We start from the raw sequence: 19,769 nt of genomic DNA, 5'->3' as shown, positions 1-19,769 counted from the left end.
ACCAAACTTAAAAATTGACTCAAGACTCAAACAAGAAACACAAAATATTTTTTATTTTTGTGATTTTATAATTTTTTTGTATTTTTATTAATTTTTTTCGAAAATTATTTTTTTGAAAAAACGAAAAAGAAAAGAAAAATTTTGAAAAATTTTTGAAAACTTTTTTGAAAAGAAAATTACCTAATCTGAGCAACAAGATGAACCGTCAGTTGTCCATACTCGAACAATCCCCGGCAACAGCGCCAAAAACTTGGTGGACGAAATTGTGATTCATCAATGTTGTATTCTTTGTTATTGTATGGAATAATTATAATGGCTCTTTGCTATGTGTGGACACAACTCCGTTCAACTTAACCAGCAAGTGTACTGGGTCATCCAAGTAATACCTTACGTGAGTAAGGGTCGATCCCACAGAGATTGTTGGTATGAAGCAAGCTATAGTCATCTTGTAAATCCCAGTCAGGTAGAGTCAAATGTAATTGGATTAGATATTTAAAAGATAAATAAAATAAAGGGATAGAAATACTTATGTAAATTAATAGTGGGAATTTCAGATAAGCGTATGGAGATACTGTGCCCTTTCTTTTTCTACTTTCCTACTTCTTCCTTCAATCCTTCTTACTCCTTTCCATGGCAAGCTGTATGTAGGGCATCACTGTTGTCAATGGCTACATCCCATCCTCTCAGTGAAAAAGGTCCAAATTCTCTGTCACAGCACGGCTAATCATCTGTCGGTTCTCAATTAGGTTGGAATAGAATCCCTTGATTCTTTTGCGTCTGTCACTAACGCCCAGCCTTCAAGAGTTTGAAGCTCGTCACAGTCATTCAATCTCAGAATCCTACTCGGAATACCACAGACAAGGTTAGACTTTTCGGATTCCCATGAATGCCGCCATCAATTCTAGCTTATACCACAAAAATTCTAATTAAGGAATCCAAGAGATATGCGCCCGGTCTAAGGTAGAACGGAAGTGGTTGTCAGTCACGCGCGTTCATAGGTGAGAATGATGATGAGTGTCACGGATCATCACATTCATCAAGTTGAAGTGCAACGAATATCTTAGAATAGGAATAAATGAAATTGATAGGAAAAGAGTAGTAATTGTATTAAAACTTAAGGTACAGCAGAGCTCCACACCCTTAATCTATGGTGTGTAGAAACTCCACCGTTGAAAATACATAAGTGAAAGGTTCAGGCATGGCCGAATGGCCAGCCCCCCAAAACGTGATCAATAGTCTCTTAAGATGAAGAATAATACAAAACTGAGACCAAAGATCTCTAATACAATAGTAAATTATCCTATTTATACTAGACTAGCTACTAGGGTTTACATGAGTAAGTAATTGATGCATAAATCCACTTCCGGGGCCCACTTGGTGTGTGCTTGGGCTGAGCTTGATCTATCCATGAGCTGAGGCTTCTTTTGGAGTTGAACGCCAAGTTGTAACGTGTTTTGGGCGTTCAACTCCGGGTCGTGACGTGTTTCTGGCGTTTTACTCCAAACAGCAGCATGGAACTGGCGTTGAGTGCCAGTTTACGTCGTCAATTCCCAAATAAAGTATGGACTATTATATATTTCTGGAAAGCTCTGGATGTCTACTTTCCAAGGCCGTTGAGAGCGCGCCATTTGGAGTTCTGTAGCTCCAGAAAACCCATTTCGAGTGCAGGAAGGTCAGATTCCAACAGCATCAGCAGTCCTTTGTCAGCCTCCTATCAAAGTTTTGCTCAAGTCCCTCAATTTCAGCCAGAAATTACCTAAAATCACAAAAAAACACACAAACTCATAGTAAAGTCCAGAAATGTGAATTTAACGTAAAAACTAATAAAAACATCCCTAAAAGTAGCTTGAACTTACTAAAACTACCTAAAAATAATGCCAAAAAGCGTATAAATTATCCGCTCATCAGATGGCTACTCCTCCCTCCTTAAGTTTCGTCCATGAATTGTTCATGGTATAAACTTGATTTTTCTTATGTTCTTGCTTAGGATCTCTTATTCACTCACCTTAAGCTCCAAGAGAATGTGATTTCTAGCATCCTTGAGGTGATAAAATCCTACTTTTCATCACCATGAAGCTTCAAACTCTATGATTCATATGATTTTAAAGTTATTTTTTTTGTTAAATTAAGCATACAAGTGCTTTTGGAAGCTTGTTCTTGGTTCAGTTTTTGGCAACTGCAAAAGAGGTAAGTATTGGTAGATTAATCAATGATTGATTGTGTCCATGAGGTGTGAAATCAGATATAGTTCTTTGGTTCTTGATTTTAATTATTTATAAGATGATCTTACCATGAAATTTTGTTGTTTGAATGCTTGAAAGTTGAGTTATTGTGAAGTTGTTGCTGCTACTGTTGGAAAACATGACCTTTTGCCCATGATTTTCAAGAGATTTTATGTGTGTTTGATGTGTTATTGATGGCTGAACGTTGTTCTTTGGTTTCGCAAAAATTAGGTAAAAATTGGTTACCGAAAAGATTGAAAAACTAATTAAAAATCAAATGAAAATTTGATGAATTTTGGAAGAAAGCTTTTCAAATGCTTGGAGAACAAGAAACCCCTGAGTTTTAATTGTTTTGGGGTCAAATTCTAATTATTAAAAAGTTTGGAGTTGAAAGTTAATTAGTAAAAAATTAAAGGGCCAAAGTATAAATATCAAAATTTAAGCAGGTCAAAATATAATTTTCAAAAAGTTCGGGGGTCAAAATATAATTTTTCAATGTTTTGAATAAAATATTATTATTTTAATAGTAAAATATTAATATATTATTTTATTAATAATAATTAAATATTGATAAAAAATATAATTTTTCCTAAAAGCCTTAGGAAGACAATTTTAAGCATGGAATTCCCTAATTCTCTTTAATAAACATCTAAGAGAAGGTATAAGAGAAGGTATAGGGGTATGTAAGGTAATGTAACAGGATTCAGAAACTCATAAACATGTTAGTGAGAAGAGAAGTTAAAAGCTATACAGCAATAGGCTTAGCTTTACAGAGTAAACAGAAAGTTATAAAATAAGGTTACAGTGATGTTGTGATGTTTGATTTATGATTATGAGGTAATGATAGAGATGATTACTATGTTCTGAAAAGTATGGTTATATGTAATTTATGAGCCTTCGAGCAATGTTTCAGAATATTGTGCAGGGACACCCGTATTGTGATTATGCTTCCCAGACAGGCTGCGGTAGAGAATGTACCAGCCCTACAAGCCAAGAATGCTTGGAAGAGGCCTGACTTGCATACCTACGGTATTTTGAGAACTTAGCAAATACTAGCCTTGCAAGTCGAGAGTACTTAGTAGAGGGTATGCAGTACTTAATCTGGGATTAAGTTCTGGGAAAGCCTTATCTGACCAGGAGTGTCGGATTACGTCGGGTGCGGGTCAAAACTGACAAATGAGCTCATTACCTGCAGTAGGATCAGACATGGATCATGCTTGTTTGCGCATAATTGTGTGATTGCATATTGGATGTGATTGTGCATATGTCTCTTGTTTCTTCTGCTATCTGTGTTTTGGCTTATATTGTTGTTATGTATATAATTATCTGGACTTTATTATAACTATGTGTCACGGACGTTATCAAAAAACTTATCCCTAAACTCCGACCTTAATAAGAACTCCCCAATTCTTACCCCTTACACCTCTTCAGATGGACATAGGAGTCCTGTTCTACGAGATTGATAATCCCTATGTCTACGAGGACCCAGTGCGCAGCGATTATTACATCTATTGTATGGCACCTCGTGTTCGTAACTATGTAGTACGTGGTAGACCCTTTCAGCATCCTATCAGTACACCTTACTTGATCCTGACGCATCCTATGACTTTTCTCTTTCCTCGTTGCATCCTGGAGGACCTGGGATGCCTCATCCCGAGGAGACTTTTTGGGTTGTCCAGTTTAACTCTGGTACGTTAGAGTATTTCCCTCACTTTTGCTAGTATGCTAGAAAGGAAGAGGCATGTCATAGAGTTAGGCTAGCCTGGGTGCTAGCTTAGGGGAGTTTTGGACAAGCCAGGCCCTGGGACGTCTTATGTACATATATATATATTATATAAGTCACTAACTGAGGAATGCTATGTCGCATTTCTGTACTTGTATGACTGAGCAACTCTTGTTTCATGATGTATATTATAGTGTGATGTTTTATATATATTGCCTTATGCTATTTTATGTATGTGTGTACTTGTGTTTCCTTGTTATACCGTATGTATGTAACTTTAAACCTCTATTGGTCTTTTAAAAAAAATTACTCGTAAACTCGCAAGGTGTTAACAACGAATAGGCTTATATTTATTAAATGTTATTTAAATTAGGGAAACAAGTTAGTAATGTTCATCTTCTAGTATGATCATAACATGCTGGGATTTAGGCCGCAATTTGGTATCAGAGCGGTCCTTCCTGTTAGAGCCTGTGAAGGGATTAATCATGCTTTATTGCATGCTCTGTTGTGTGTCTCATGCTTATAGAATATCCATGTGATATGTGTTGTATGATTTTCTTTGTGCCTTCATTTTGAGAATATTCATGCCCAACTTGACGTATTAAGACTGATCACCTTGGTATTGATTATTCGGTGTTAATAGAATTAAGATGGGACCATGAAGACGTAGCAACTGGGAAGAAACTACCATTAACAATCTGCCACGAAATGATGATAATTTGTTTGCTATAACTCATGCTATGGCTTAGGCTGTGCATGAAATGGCGACTACTACTACTTGAGTAGTTAACCTTTTAGGGAAGCATAACAGAAAATGCAACAGTGATCGTAATGGCGAGAATGGTGAAAATGGTGATGGAGATACGATAAATCATGATAGACCTATGACTTTAGCTGCTTTTTTGAAAGTTAATCCACCAAAGTTTAGGAGTACGACTGTAACGACTGAATCTGATAATTGGTTCCGTGGCATAGAGAGATCTTTGAGGGCACAGCATGTTTCGGAAGAGCAGTATGTAGAGTTTGCTACTTTGCTACCTATATGTTAGAAATAGATGTTCAACACTGGTGGCAGGGCATTCAGTATTTATTGCAACAGTATTATGGTAATATTTTGTGGAGTGTTTTCAAAGAAGAATTTTACAAGTACTTTCCTAGAACTACCCGTGAGGAAAAAGAGATGGAGTTGATGCAGCTGAAATAGGGAAGTATGTCTATTGCTGAATATACAAGGAAGTTTAAGGATTGATGTCATTTTTCTAAGGTCTGTCAAGGGAATCCAGTAATTTTGAAGAATGGAAATATTTAAATTTTGAAGGAGAACTCCATGTGGATTTGCTAAACTTAGTGGTTCCATTGGAAATAAGAAATTTTGCAGAGTTGGTTAATAAGAGTCAGCTAGTAGAAGACTGTGCTAAAAAGATAGCTGCAGGTAGAATGAATCGTCCAAGATCTCCTTTGTAGAACTATAATCAATATACGTCTCCTTAAGGAAGGAATTTTAAGCAAGGTGCAGTACATCCGTGAAGGTACAATTAGAATAAAAATGTTCCTACACGTCCTATCGGAGGGAATGAAGGAAGAATGGGACGAGATATGGGTAATCTACCTCAGCAAGCACAGATGCATTCAGTATATAGGCAGTATGGAAAGGAGCATAGAGGCAGACCTTATCATTCTGGAGTCATTATTTTTTTTCTTGCAACCATCCTAGACACATGGCTAAGGATTGTCCAAATAAGCCAGTACAAGGGATAGATAGGCCGCGATAGTAAGGACGTGTGTTTGTTATGACTACTGACGATGCTATGAAATCAGACTCCCTAATCCAAGGTTAATGTTATGTCAAATCTCGACTCTTAACTATACTATATGACTCTGGTGCATTGCATTCTTTTATTTATGAGACTGTTGCACATGAGTTGGGATTAGATTTTATTGTGTTAAATTATGATCTGATTGTCCATACACCTACATCTCAGAATGCCTTGACTAGTCAAGCTGTGTCAATAGGTACCTTTTGTTATTGAGGCTAGGACTTTCATACATGACTTGGTATTTGCCTTTGCGTGATTTAGATATTATCTTAGGATTAGATTGGTTGTCTAAGCATCACGTTTTTCTTGATTGTTTCAAACGAACTGTTATGTTTCTATCATTTGACATGTTGAGTCTTGTACCTTTTATTTGAATTCCTAAGAGTTACCTCTAGTAGTAGTGGGTGTGAGGGTTACGTTCTATTATCGGCTAGCTCAGAAAGTAGTGAACAAGATTTGGAGCAAATTCGAGTAGTGAAGGAATTTCCTGAAATTTTTTCGGATGACATACCTAAGTTTTCGCTCTAGAGAGAGATAGAGTTTAGTATTGACATGGTGCATGTTGCCTGACCAATTTCTATAGCACCATATCGGATGTCGCCAATGGAATCAGCAGAGTTGAAGAAGCAGTTAGATGAGTTATTGGAAAAGAAGTTTATCCGTTCAAGTGTATCACTATGGGAGCTCCAGTGTAACTAGTAAATAAGAAAGATAGTGGGATGAGATTGTGTGTGGATTATCGGCAACTGAACAAGATCACAATTAAGAATAAGTATCCATTACCAAGGATAGATGATCTAATGGATCAGTTGAGAAGTGCAATAGTATTCTCTAAGATTGATTTGCGGTCGGGTTATCATCAAATTCGAGTGAAGGATTTGGATATAGCTATGACTGCCTTTCGAACTAGGTACGGTCATTATGAGTATATGGTTATGTCTTTTAGACTAACTAATGCTCCTATTGTATTCATGGATTATATGAATTGCATTTTTTGTCCGTATCTAAATCAATTTGTGGTAATTTTCATAGATGATATCCTCATCTATTCTAAGACAGAGGAAGAACACGAAGAGTATATGAGGATTGTATTACAGATACTAAAAGCATGAAAGTTGTATGCAAAACTGTCAAAGTGTGAGTTCTGGGCAACAGAAGTGGCAATCTTGGGACATGTCATCACGTGGGGTGATATAATCGTAGATCCTTCAAAGATCGAGGCAATAGTACAATGGAAACAACCTATAACAGTTACAGAAGTTCGTAGGTTTTTTGGGTTGGCAAGATACTATCAGCGGGTTATTAAAGGATTTTCACGGATAGTTTTACCCTTAACTCGTCTTACATGGAAAGAAGTTCTATTTGAATGGACAGAAGAGTGTGAAGAAAGTTTTGAAACTTTAAAGGAGAAATTGATGAAAGCGCCAGTTTTGGTGTAACCAGACCTACAGGAACCTTTTGAGGTGTACTGTGTTGCTTCCTTTAAGGGACTTAGATGCGTATTGATGCAACATAGGACTGTAGTGGCTTATGCTTCGAGACAGCTGAGACCTCATGAAATGAATTATCCGACAAATGATCTAGAATTAGCAGTAGTGGTTTTTGCATAAGCTCTGGAGACACTATTTGTATGGAGATCAATTTGAAGTTTTCTCTGATCATAAGAATCTGAAGTACATCTTTGATCAAAAAGACCTTAATATAAGAAAGCGATGATGGATGGAATTTTTGAAAGATTATGAATTTATGTTAAGCTACATCCTAAAAGGCAAATATAGTCACAGATGCTTTAAGTCGGAAGAGTCTGGGCATTTCTTGGATGATGATCAAGGAAGAAGAAATGATCTCGGTCTTTGAAAGTTTAAAATTAGGAATAAGAGAGACATAAAGACCTTAATATGAGACAGCAGCGATGGATGGAATTCTTGAAAGATTACAACTTTAAGTTAAGCTACCATCCTGAAAAAGGCAAATGTAGTCGCAGATGCTTTAAGTTGGAAGAGTCTGGGCATTTCTTAGATGATGATCAAGGAAAAGAAAATGATCTCAGCCTTTGAAAGTTTAAAATTAGTAATAAGAGAGACATCAGGAGGGATTATTATTATTATTATGGCGCAGTTACAGTTGTCGTCTGACTTCAAGACTACTATCCAATAAGCTCAGACCTAGGATTCAAGAATGTTGGCATTGTTAATGCGAATAAAGGCGGATCAATCGGAAGAACTACGCCAAGATAAGGAAGGAATATAGAGGTATAAGGGCAGAATTTGTGTACCTGCTCAAGGGGACTTGCGAAAGGATATTCTGATAGAAGCTCATCAATGTAAATTTTCTATGCATCCAGGAAAGACTAAAATGTACCAAGATTTAAAATAGATGTTTTGGTGGTCGGGAATGAAGAAAGATGTAGCTACGTATGTTTTGAAGTGTCTTACTTTCCAGAAGGTCAAAGCAGAGCACCAGGAACCGTACAACCACTGAAGATACCACAATGGAAGTGGAAAGATATCATGATGGATTTTGTTACTGGGTTACCAAGAACTTTTGTTGACATGACACAATTTCGGTAATTGTGGATTGACTAAGAAAATCAGTGCATTTTCTACCAATTCAAATTGGCTATACCTTGGAGAAAATCGCCCGGTTGTACATTCAATATATAATACGATTGCATGGGATACCTTTGTCAATTGTATTAGACAGAGATTCGAGATTTACTTATAGATTTTGGGGAGATCTATAGAAATCTTTTGGAACAAGGTTGCAATTGAGCACAACATATCTCCTACAGACTGATGGGCATACAAAATGAACGATTTGTACCTTAGAAGATATGTTGAGATCTTGTGTGATGCAATGGATAAGTAGGGTAACTGGTTCAGTTCTTGGCAAATGAAAAAGTGGTAAGGTTTGGTAAATTAATAAATGATTGATTGTGTTCTTGAGGTGTGAAATTAGATCTAGTTGTTTGGTTCTTGATTTTAATTGTTTATATGATGATTTTACCATGAAATCTTGTTGTTTAAATGCTTGAAAGTTGAGTTCTTGTGAAGCTACTGCTGCTGCTGGAAAACATGACCTTCCATCCATGATTTTCAAGAGATTTTATGTGTATTTGATGTGTTATTGATGGCTGAAACATTGCTCTTTGGTTTTGCAAAAATCAGGTAAAAATCGGTTACCGAAAAGATTGAAAAATTAGTTGAAAATCAAATGGAAATTTGATGAATTTTTTTAAGAAAGATTTTCAGCCCCTTTGAGAACAAGAAACCCCTGAGTTTTAATTGTTTTGGGGTCAAATTCTAATTATTAAAAAGTTTAGAGCTGAAAGTTAATTAGTAAAAAGTTAAGGGACCAAAGTATAAATATTAAAAGTTAAGGGGGTTAAAATATAATTTTCAAAAAGTTCAGGGTCAAAATATAATTTTTGAAAGTTTTGAATAAAATTTTATTATTTTAATAATAAAATATTAGTATATTATTTTATTAATAATAATAATTAAATATTGATAAAAAGACAATTTTTCCTAAAAGTCTTAGGAAGACAGTTTTAAGTCCAGAATTCCCTAATTCTCTTTAATAAACACCTAAGGGAAATTATAAGAGAAGGTATAGGGGTGTGTAAGGTAATAAAATAGGATTTAGAAACTCGTAAACATGTTAGTGAGAAAAGAAGTTAAAAAGTTATACAGTAGTAGGCTTAGCTTTACAGAGTAAACAGAGAGTTGTAAAATTAAGTCCCAGTGATGTTGTGATGTTTTATTTATGATTATGAGGGAATGATAGAGATGAATACTAAGTTCTGGAAAGTATGGTTATATGTTATTTATGAGCCTTAGGGCAATGTTTGAGAATATTGTATGGGGACTCCCGTATTATGCTGATGCTTCCCAGACAGACTGCGGTAGAGAATGTACCAAACCTACAAGCTGAGAATGCTTGATAGAGGCCTGACTTGCATACCTGTGGTATTTTGAGAACTGAGCAAATACTATCCTTGCAAGTCGAGAGTACTTGATAGAGGGTATGCGGTACTTAATCTGGGATTAAGTTATGGGAAAGCCTTATCTTACCAAGAGTGTCGGATTACGTTGGGTGTGGGTCAAAACCGACAAATAAGCTCATTACCTGCAGTAGGATCAGACATGCATCATGCTTGCTTGCGCATAATTGTGTGATTGCATATTGGATGTGATTGGGCATATATCTCTTGTTTCTTCTGCTATCTGTGTTTTGGCTTATATTGATGTTATGTATATAATTATCTGGACTTTATTATGACTATGTGGTCACGGATATTATAAATGAACTTAACCATAAACTCCGACCTTACTAAGAACTCCCCAATTCTTACCCCTTAAACCTCTTCAGATGGACATAGGAGTCCTGTTCTACGAGATTGATTATCCCTATGTCCATGAGGACCCAATGCGCAACGAGTGTTACATCTATTGTGCGGCACCTCGTGTTCGTAACTATGTAGTATGTGGTAGACCCTTTCAGCGTCCTATTAGTACATCTTACTTGATCCTGACACACCCTATGACATTTCTCTTTCCTGGGTGCATCCTGGAGGACTTGGGATACCTCATCCTAATGATACTTTTTAGGATGTCCAGTCTAACTCCGATACGTTAAAGTATTTCTCTCACTTTTGCTAGTATGCTAGGAGGGAATAGGCATGTCATAGAGTTATGCTAGCCTGGGTGCCAGCTTAGGGACTTTTTGGACAAGCTAGACCCTGTGACATCTTATGTACATATATGTATATATTATATGAGTCACTAACTGAGGAATGCTTTATCCAATTTTGTACTTGTATGAATGAGCTATTATTGTATGATGATGTATATTGTAGTCCGATATTTTATATATATTGCCTTCTGTTATTTTATGTATGTATATACTTGTGTTTTCTTGTTATACTGTATGTATGCGACTCTAAACTGCTATTGGTTTTTTAAAAAAAATTTACTCGTAAACTCACAAGATGTTAACAACGAACATGCTTATATTTATTAAGTACTACTTAAATTTGGGAAACAAGTTGGTAATGTTCAGCTTCTAATATGATCATGACATGTTTGGAGTTGAGCTGTTACAAGCTCCGTGCTCCTATATGTGTGCCGCATATTCCTTCATGGACCTTGGACAAGGAAAGGTCGGCTTCTGACCTATTTAGATACTTTAATAGAGGACGAGTATAGCCTTGTCTATACAAGTTATCATTTAACAGTATAAAGAATGAGGCTTGTCTCCTGAATTTTTTCAAATTACTAATTTATGGGGGAATATTTTCTATTTTTAGATAATGGATGTAAAGCCATGCATCACTAATCATTCTTGTTAGTAATATGGCAAACATTAATGAAATGGATGCTTGGTGTAATCAAAGTGGATTGTAAAAGAGTAGTAGTGTATGATTGTGTATTGGCGAGCTTTGACAGAATATCACTCGGTGATTTTGTTCCCTGGGAATATGATGGATTTCAAATTTTGAAAAATGAGATATGAGTGTTTTGACAACATCTAAGTATTTTGTTAAGAGATGATCTTTTATTTGAAAAGATTGATTTACTTGTTGTACTACCAATAGCGAGTCACAGTGTACCTTTGTTGCAAAAATATTTAATTCGATTGCTAACCTTAAGCCGGCAATGAGTGCTTTATATTTGGCCTGATTGTTGCTGGCCTTGAAAGAGAAGCATAGAGAATATTTCAAAATAATTTCATTGGTGTTTTCAAGAAGAACTCCAGCTCCTGACCCTTGGGAGTTAGAAGCACCGTCAACGTCTAGTGTCCATTCTGCTGGCATATCATCGGAGGTGGGAACAGTAAACTCAGCAACAAAGTCGGCAAGGTATTGTGATTTGATTAAGCCTCGGGATTGATATCTGATATCAAATTCAGATAATTCGATATACCACTTTATTAATCGCCCAGTTAGTTCTGGTTTTGTGAGCACTTGTCATAGCAGTTGCTCAGTTCGGACATTGATAGTATGACTCTGAAAATAAGGTCGAAGGTGCCTAGCTGAGAATACTAAAGTGAGGGCAAGCTTTTCTATCTTTAGATAGCAAAGCTAGGCATTTTGCAGCGATTTTCTAATGAAGTAAATAGGCTATTGCTTCTTGTCCCTTTCTGTAACAAGAAAAGAACTAATTGCCTAGTTAGTAATGGATAAATAAAGATAAAGCTCTTCTCCAAGTTTAAGTTTTTTGCAAAATGGGAGGTTTTGAAATAATAGTTTTTAAATTTGAAAAAAACTGTTTCACATTTATCATCCCATTTGAAGTTGTTTTTCTTTTTAAGTGATTGAAAAAAGTAGAAAGATTTGGAAGCTAAACAAGGTAAGAATCTTGATAAAGCAGTGAGTCTCCCTGTTAATTATTGGACCTCTTTAACTGTTTTAGGACTTTGCATTTCCAAAACTGCTCTGCATTTTTCAGGGCTTGCCTCTATACCTCAGTTTGTCAGTATAAAGCCGAGGAATTTACTTCCTTGTACACCAAAGTCACATTTCTCATGGTTTAATCTCATGTTGTATTTTGTGATTTGTGCGAAAATCTCCACAAGGTCGGCTACGTGAGATTTGCCAACTTTGGTTTTTGCGACCATGTCATCAACATAGCCTTTGATATTCCAACCAATTTGCTTAGCAAATATTGTGTCCATAAGTCATTAGTAAGTGGACCCTGCATTCTTAAGGCCAAAAGGCACAACATTATAAGAAAAATTACTGTATTTAGTTATGAAAGCAGTTTTATCTTAGTCTGATGGACATATAAGGATCTGGTTATAACTAGAATATGCATTGGTGCACGTGCACGCAAAACCCACACTATTTTGTACAACAGCAGTAGTACTAGCAAGTACACTGGGTCGTCCAAGTAATACCTGAACGAGTCAGGGTCGATCCCACGAGGATTGTGGCTTGAAGCAAGCTATGATTGTCTTGTAGGTCTTACTCAGGCGAAATTAGAAGGTTTTGGACATTAAGAAGTTAGCTATTAGGAATTATATGCTGGGAATAGTAAATAATAGGATTAGAGTTGAGAGTTGGAGTTGCTTTGTCTTCTTGAATGAACTCGAGTACTATTGTCTTCTTTGCTTGTGAATGATCATTTTCTATGGCAGGCTATAAGTGATCAAAGCCACACCAATGGTCCTTGATCTCCTCTGCTACAGAATGAACACAACCGTGGCCAACGGTCGTGATATTCAATCTGACGAATGGTGAAGAGCATAGCAATCCATTCTCTTGGCGATCCTACTCAAAACACCACAGACAAGATTGAATCTTCCAGATCAGAGAACACTGCTTCTTGAATTCTAGCCTATACTATGGAGACCCTAATTGCCCAGTCAGTAATGGATAAATAAAGATAAAGCTCTTCTCCAAGTTTAAGTTTTTTGCAAAATGGGAGGTTTTGAAATAATAGTTTTTAAATTTGAAAAAACTGTTTCACATTTATCATCCCATTTGAAGTTCTTTTTCTTTTTAAGTGATTGAAAAATAGAAAGATTTGGAAGCCAAACAAGGTAAGAATCTTGATAAAGCAGTGAGTCTCCCTGTTAACTATTTGACCTCTTTAACTGTTTTAGGACTTTGCATTTCCAAAACAGCTCTGCATTTTTCAGGGCTTGCCTCTATACCTCGGTTTGTCAGTATAAAGCAGAGGAATTTACTTCCTTGTACACCAAAGTCACATTTCTCATGGTTTAATCTCATGTTGTATTTTTTGATTTGTGCGAAAATCTCCACAAGGTCAGCTACGTGAGATTTGCCAACTTTGGTTTTTGCAACCATGTCATCAACATAGACTTTGATATTCCGACCAATTTGCTTAGCAAATATTGTGTCCAAAAGTCATTGGTAAGTGGACCATGCATTCTTAAGGCCAAAAGGCATAACTTTATAACAAAAATTACTGTATTCAGTTATGAAAGAAGTTTTATCTTGGTCTGATGGACATATGAGGATCTGGTTATAACTAAAATACGCATTGGTGCACGTGTACGCAGAACCCACACTATTTTGTACAATAGCAGTAGTACCAGCAAGTGCACTAGGTCGTCCAAGTAATACCTGAGCGAGTCAGGGTCGATCTCACGAGGATTGTGGCTTGAAGCAAGCTATAGTTGTCTTGCAGGTCTTACTCCTTGGGCGAGGAATGCTAGCTAGGGGATCCTCTCTGGGCCTTTGGATGTTGGGCTCTGCTCTTTGGGCGCTGGACGCCTGGAAGGTAGCAGGAAGCTAGCGTTGGACGCCAGTTTTGGGCCTTCTAATCCGAAGCAAAGTATGAACTATTATATATTTTTAGAAAGGTCTGGAAGTCAGCTTTCCATAGCCGTTGAGAGTGTTCTATCTGAACTTCTGTAGCTCCAGAAAAGCTCTTCCAAATGCAGGCAAATCAGATATGGACAACATCTGCAGTGCTTTCTCTATCTCTGAACCAGACTTATGCTCCAGCTCCTCAATTTCAGCCAGAAATACCTAAAATTTCCCAAAAACAAAAAAACTCATAGTAGAATTCAAAAATGTGATTTTAACACTAAAACCTATAAAAACTTAATAAAAACTAAATAAAAACTACTAAAACCTACATGAAAATGATGTCAAAAAGCATATAAAATATCCGCTCATCACAACACCAAACTTAAACTGTTGCTTGTCCCAAGGCAACTAAAAACACAGTAGGATAAAAAAAGAAAATTAAGATACAATAAATTTCTAAGTTTCAAAGAAAGCTTAGTTAAAATTATATAAGCGGGACTTAATAGCTTTTTGCTTCTGAATAGTTTTAGCATCTCACTATCCATTGAAACTCAGAGATGTTGGCATCTTTAGGAACTTAGAATCCAGATGATATTATTGATTCTCCTAGTTAAGCTTATTTTGATTCTTGAACACAGCTTTCAGAGTCTTGGCTGTGACCCTAAGCACTCTGTTTTTCAGTATTACCACCAGATACATTCATGCCACAGACACTTTAACTGGGTAAAACTTTTCAGATTGTAACTCTACTTTGCTAGAGTCTCCATATAGAGGTGTCCAGAGTTCTTAAGCACACTCTTTTTGCTTTGGACCACGACTTTAACTATTCAGTCTCAAGCTTTTTATTTGACACCTTCACGCCACAAGCACATGGTTAGTGGTGCGCGAAATTGTGAACAATACTTTTTCACAACTCTCATAATCCCCGGTAATGGCTCCAAAAACTGGGTAGCTCAATACCATGGCATTACACAACTTCGCACAACTAACCAGCAAGTGCACTGGGTCGTCCAAGTAATACCTTACGTGAGTAAGGGTCGATCCCACGGAGATTGTTAGCATTGAAGCAAGCTATGGTCATCTTGTAAATCTTAGTCAGGCAAACTCAAATGTATATGATGATGAACGAAAATAATATAAAAGATAAAGATAGTGATACTTATGCATATCATTGGTGTAAGAGCTTCAGACAAGTGTATGAAGATGCCTTCCCTTCCGTCTCTCTGCTTTCCTACTACCTTCATCCAATCCTTCTTACTCCTTTCCATGGCAAGCTCGTGTAGGGTTTCACTGTTGTCAGCAGCTACCTCCCATCCGCGCAGTGAAAGCTAATGCACGCACTCTGTCACAGTACTGCCAATCACCGGTTTGGTTCCCTCCCCTACCGGAATAGAATCCCTCTTTTGCGTCTGTCACTAACGCCCAGTAGGTTACAGGTTTGAAGCACGTCACAGTCATTCAATCATTGAATCCTACTCAGAATACCACAGACAAGGTTAGACCTTCCGGATTCTCTTGAATGCTGCCATCAAGTCCTGCCTATACCACGAAGACTCTGATCTCACGGAATGGTTGGCTCGTTTGTCAGGCGAGCACTCGGTTGTCAGGCGATCAACCATGCATCGTGCAATCGGGAATCCAAGAGATATTCACTAAGCCTCAGATGCTTGTAGAACAAGAATGGTTGTCAGTCACCTTGTTCATGAGTGAGAATGGTGATGGGCGTCAATCATCACCTTCATCATGTTGAAGAACAAGTGATATCTTGGATAAAGAACAAGCGGAATTGAATGGAAGAACAATAGTAATTGCATTAATACTCGAGGTACAGCAGAGCTCCACACCTTAATCTATGGTGTGTAGAAACTCCACCGTTGAAAATACATAAGCATAAGGTCTAGGCATGGCCGAATGGCCAGCCTCCCAAAGGTCTAAGATAGCATAAACGAAGATAGCTACCAAAGTCTTCTAAATACAATAGTAAAAGGTCCTACTTATAGAAAACTAGTACATAGATGAGTAAATGACATAAAAATCCACTTCCGGGCCCACTTGGTGTGTGCTTGGGCTGAGCAATGAAGCTTTTTCGTGTAGAGACTCTCCTTGGAGTTAAACGCCAGCTTTAGTGCCAGTTTGGGCGTTTAACTCCCAATTAGGTGCCAGTTCCGGCGTTTAACGCTGGAATTTCTTGAGGTGACTTTGAACGCCGGTTTGGGCCATCAAATCTTGAGCAAAGTATGAACTATTATATATTGCTGGAAAGCCCAGGATGTCTACTTTCCAACGCCGTTGAGAGCGCGCCAATTGGGCTTCTGTAGCTCCAGAAAATCCACTTCGAGTGCAGGGAGGTCAGAATCCAACAGCATCTGCAGTCCTTTTGAGTCTCTGGATCAGATTTTTGCTCAGGTCCCTCAATTTCAGCCAGAAAATACCTGAAATCACAGAAAAACACACAAACTCATAGTAAAGTCCAGAAAAGTGAATTTTAACTAAAAACTAATAAAAATATACTAAAAACTAACTAAAAGATACTAAAAACATACTAAAAACAATGCCAAAAAGCATACAAATTATCCGCTCATCAGTTAGGGACAGCTTGGTTTAGCCGCTTAGGCCAGGAATTTATTCCTTTGGGCCGTCCTAACCACTGATGCTCAAAGCCTTGGGCCCTTTTACCCTTGTCTTTTGGTTTTAAGGGCTATTGGCTTTTTTGTGGTTGATTTTAATTTATTTCTTTCTTTTTATTTTTTTGCCACTTTTCTTTTTTTTTCGCATGCAAGCTTTTTCCTTTTCTTTTTGCTGATTTTTCTTGATTCAAGAATCAATTTATGGATTTTTCAGATCACCAATAATACTTTTCCTTTTTCCTTATTCTTTCAAGAGCCAACATTCATAAATTTCAACTTCAAATATGCACTATTTAATCATATATTCAGAAAACAAAAACAAATGACACCACATCAACATAATTAAACTAATCTTATTTTAAACTTGAAATTCATGCATCTCTCAATTATTTTCAAAAAAAAATCATTTAAGCAAGGTGAGAGATATATGGAACATTTTACAACTTAAAGACATCAATGCAAATGATCATGTAACTAGAACAAGAGAACAGATAAATAAACAGAAAAAAAACAGAAAAATAATAGGAAAGGAGTAAAAGAGAACGAATCCACCTGAATGATGGTGGCTAGTCCTCCTCCTTGCGGATCCCATGTAGTGCTTGATCTCTTCAATGTCACTCCTTTGTCTTCGTTGAGGCGGCTGCACAAGGTTCATGTGCATGCTTCCTAATTTACTCCATCCTCTTCTTCTATACTTAAGAGTGGTAAAAGTCACAAAGCAAGGCTTTTGCAACACCAAACTTAAGAGTTTTGGTCGTCCTCGAGTAAATATGATTACTGGGGAAGAAGAAGGTGGGGCAGGTGGAGCTTCCGTGGGACCTCTTGGTCCTGAGAGGCTAGGAAATTCCAGATTCTCTGCTTCTCTGCACTAGCATTTGAACGCTCAGGGGCTGCTCTCTAGCCGGCGTTCAACGCTAGCAATGTTCCCCTCTTGGGGCGTTGAACGCCCAGTGAGGGCTTCCTCACTGGCATTCAACTTTGACACTCCATCCAGAGTGCTATATTTTCACTGCTGTGAATTTTGTCTCTTGACTAATGCATATGATCATGACTCTAACAACTAAAATAAAAACAAAAGAAAATAGATATGGTTGAGTAAACTTGGGTTGCCTCCCAACAAGCGATCTTTTAAAGTCACTAGCTTGACCTTTAGCTCCTTACGGAGCTGAGTATGGGCTCAGATTTTTGCCCTTGACAGTGAATTTTCTTCCTATCCTCTCATGAATGAGCTCTGCATGCTCTAGAGATAGGTGGTGCACGAAAATTGCAATCGCACTTTTGCAATCCGCATAACTAACCAGAAAGTGCACTGGGTCGTCCAAGTAATACCTTACGTGAGTAAGGGTCGATCCCACGGAGATTGTTGGTATGAAGCAAGCTATGGTTATCTTATTAATCTTAGTCAGGATGCCGATAAGGTTCTTTGAATTTAATTGTAAAAAGTGAAAGTGTTTGGAATAAGTAATTGTTACTCAATAATGGAGAATATTTTGGAGTTTTGGAGATGCTTTGTCCTCTGAATTTCAGCTTTTCTCTTGTCCTCCTCTTAACACACGCAAGGCTCCTCCCATGGCAAGCTGTATGTAGGGCGTCACCGTTGTCAATGGCTACTTCCCATCCTCTCAGTGAAAATGGTCCAAATGCTCTGTCACAGCACGGCTAATCATCTGTTAGTTCTCGATCATGTCGGAATAGGATCCATTGATCCTTTTGCATCTGTCACTACGCCCAACAATCACGAGTTTGAAGCTCGTCACAGCCATTCAATCATTGAATCCTACTAGGAATACCACAGACAAGGTTCAGACTTTCCAGATTCTCATGAATGCCACCATAAATCCTAGCTTATACCACGAAGATTCTTATTAAGAAATCTAAGAGATACTCATTCAATCTGATGTAGAACGGAGGTGGTTGTCAGGCACACGTTCATGGATTAAGGAAGGTGATGAGTGTCACGGATCATCACCTTCTTCATAGTGAAGCGCGAATGAACATCTTAGATAGGAACAAGCATGTTTGAATGGAAAACAAAAATAATTGCATTAATTCATCGAGACGCTGCAGAGCTCCTCACCCCCAACAATGGAGTTTAGAGACTTATGCCATCAAAGAGGATATAATTCAGATCTAAAATGTCATGAGATACAAAATAAGTCTCTAAAAGTTGTTTAAATACTAAACTAGTAGCCTAGGTTTACAGAAAATGAGTAAACTAAGATGAATAGTGCAGAAATTCACTTCTGGGGCCCACTTGGTGTGTGCTGGGGCTGAGACTTAAGCTTCTCACGTGCCTGGGCTGTTTCTGGAGTCGAACGCCAGGTTGTAACCTATTTCTGGCGTTGAACTCCAACTTGCAACCTGTTTCTGGCGCTGAACGCCAGACTTCAACATGGAACTGGCGTTGAACGCCAGTTTACGTCATCTATCTTCGTGCAAAGTATGAACTATTATATATTTCTGGAAAGCTCTAGATGTCTACTTTCCAACCCAATTGAGAGCGTGGCAATTGGACTTCTGGCGAGCACTCGGTTGTCAGGCGATCAACCATGCATCGTGCAATCGGGAATCCAAGAGATATTCACTAAGCCTCAGATGCTTGTAGAACAAGAATGGTTGTCAGTCACCTTGTTCATGAGTGAGAATGGTGATGGGCGTCAATCATCACCTTCATCATGTTGAAGAACAAGTGATATCTTGGATAAAGAACAAGCGGAATTGAATGGAAGAACAATAGTAATTGCATTAATACTCGAGGTACAGCAGAGCTCCACACCTTAATCTATGGTGTGTAGAAACTCCACCGTTGAAAATACATAAGCATAAGGTCTAGGCATGGCCGAATGGCCAGCCTCCCAAAGGTCTAAGATAGCATAAACGAAGATAGCTACCAAAGTCTTCTAAATACAATAGTAAAAGGTCCTACTTATAGAAAACTAGTACATAGATGAGTAAATGACATAAAAATCCACTTCCGGGCCCACTTGGTGTGTGCTTGGGCTGAGCAATGAAGCTTTTTCGTGTAGAGACTCTCCTTGGAGTTAAACGCCAGCTTTAGTGCCAGTTTGGGCGTTTAACTCCCAATTAGGTGCCAGTTCCGGC

The sequence above is a fragment of the Arachis stenosperma genome, chromosome 6, assembly GCF_014773155.1.
Source record: "Arachis stenosperma cultivar V10309 chromosome 6, arast.V10309.gnm1.PFL2, whole genome shotgun sequence".
In the NCBI taxonomy this organism is placed as follows: Eukaryota; Viridiplantae; Streptophyta; class Magnoliopsida; order Fabales; family Fabaceae; genus Arachis; species Arachis stenosperma.
Note: the sequence above shows the minus strand (reverse complement) of the source record.